The sequence below is a fragment of the Rana temporaria genome, chromosome 4 (genome assembly GCF_905171775.1).
Source record: "Rana temporaria chromosome 4, aRanTem1.1, whole genome shotgun sequence".
Classification (NCBI taxonomy): Eukaryota; Metazoa; Chordata; class Amphibia; order Anura; family Ranidae; genus Rana; species Rana temporaria.
Window position 1 is genome coordinate 181,162,515 of NC_053492.1, and position 2,146 is coordinate 181,164,660.

The window sequence follows — 2,146 nt, forward strand, 5'->3', positions numbered from 1 at the left end:
TTTCGGGTTTGTGAGGAGTACGGTGGCTTCTATTTGTTTCCAGGTTGTGTGTTGCTTGTCTGACCACCAGGTTTTCAGTTGTTCTAAGATGGTTGCATGGTGATAAGCTTGGATGTCTGGTGTGTCAAGTCCGCCGTGCTGAACTGGAGATAACATTATGGCCCTATTCACTCTGGGGCATTTTTGTTGACAGATAAAATTGATGATAATTCCCTGGAGCTTTTTAATCTGATTCTGTACTAGCGGGAGGGGTAACGTACAAAAAATATATAAGAAATGCGGGAGTAAATACATTTTAGCTTGAGCTACTCGTCCAGCCCAAGAAGCCGGAATCTGGCTCAATTCTTTTGCTAATCGTGTGAGCCTGCCCACAAGGTCTTCAAAGTTGGTTCTCAGTAACATGCAGCTTGGGAATGTCAGGTGGATACCTAAACAGGGGAGAACGGAGTTGGGAGCCCAAGCAAACGGGAAAGTGGAGGAGATTGCTTTAGTAGTATGGGGGTCAAGGCCGAGATTAAAGGAACACTAGAGGTTCGTTTTTTATTAGATCAATTGATTTCTGTAAGCTAGAGCATTTAAATATCACTTACCTCGTTTTTCCTTTTGACCTCCAAAATACAGTAATCCAGGTTTGAAAATGCCATTTCCTGTCTCTCCTCTTCTTGCTTTCCACCAGCATCTGAGCCGTTTTGCGTGATGGAAAGCAGAATGTGCTCACCCCCTCCCTATGACTACAGCCCTGCGTGAAGATGCTCTCTTATCCCTCACAGGCATTGAGGCTAAGCCTAATGGGAACTGTAGTTCCCATTAGGCCGTGATGTAGCAAGAATGAATGCGCACCGCAAACCAGGAAGTCAGTGAGAATAATGATTCAGGAGTGACAGAGGTGAATAAAACAGCATGATTTCAACAGGTATCAAACTAGTTATAATGCAAAACATTACTTTTTACTTTATCAGCTACTGTCAGACTTTAATTTAAGAGGAAAATATTTTTGTCTTTACAACCCCTTTAAGCATAAGGAATTTGCTGTTGTTCAACTTGTACATTGATATTGCACTAAATGTTTCTAGGGCCCGTTGGACAGCGGGAAGGGCCCCATCACTTTTTAACAGTGATCAATTAAAAAAGACATAAAAAAATGGGACTACACAGGCACTGTAAAGCCTTTTGAAGGCCAACATACATACTGTATGTATGTAATTATTTTAGGATCTATTTTTCTTCACATTGTTGTTTTGATGACAGGCTTAAATATTAAGCTTATTAGGATATTTCCAGGACCTTAAAAACTATACCAATCAGTAAGCATAAAAATACCTCCTTGACCGTAATGCCAACCCTTTACATTAAAGGGGTTGTAAAGCTTTGTGTTTTTTCACCTTAATGCATCCTATGCATTAAGGTAAAAAAAACACCTTGCAGTCAGCGCCCCCCCCCCCCCCAAGCCCCCATTTTACTTACCTGAGCCCCCGAATTTGCTTGGGCGCGATTCCACGTTGCTTTCCCCGAGCTCTAGTTGGCTTTTCATTGGATGATTGATTGCAGAGCAGCCATTGGCTCCCGCTGTTGTCAATCAAATCAATGATGCGGCGCGGCAGGTCGGGGGGCGAGGCTGAGTCATACACTTGGCGGCTAGGTGTGTATCACACTGGAGCGCTCCCGCAAGGTAACCCCATCGGGAGAGAGCTTCCCAGAGGGGGTTAGCTCTTGCGAGGAGGAGCCGCGAGAGCCGCCGTAGGACACCAGAAGAGGACTATCGGGGCCACTCTGTACAAAACAAACGGCAGAGTAGAGGTAAGTATGACATGTTGTTTAAAAAAAAAAAAAAACCTTTAGTATCCCTTTAACTCAATTCCTTAAAGTCCCAACTTACTTTATCAGTTGCCCAAACATGTGGTTCCAAAAATCTGTTAACAAGCAAATTTTTTGCCATAGAATAAAATATATATCTTAATTTTAATAAATACGTGTTTAGTATTGTATTAATTCTTTTTTTCTAGCACAGTTGTCTTTTAATGACTGAGCAGGGAAAAGATTTTTACAGTACCTTTCAGATTGTCCTTGCTATGTAATTTTTATCAGACCTTAGCATCAGATGGTGATCTGGTGTTAATTGACCAGCAGGGTGGCAGAACCTGATTAT

At 42.2% G+C, this 2,146-nt stretch overlaps 1 non-coding gene across 1 annotated transcript; it reads right to left on the reverse strand.

The window, feature by feature from the left end:
• Nucleotides 1-1,845: 1,845 nt before the first annotated feature.
• Nucleotides 1,846-1,925, reverse strand: LOC120938441. The gene has a single exon (XR_005749058.1). It is a non-coding gene; the product is annotated as a small nucleolar RNA SNORD66 (small nucleolar RNA).
• Between the last annotated feature and the right edge of the window lie 221 nt (nt 1,926-2,146).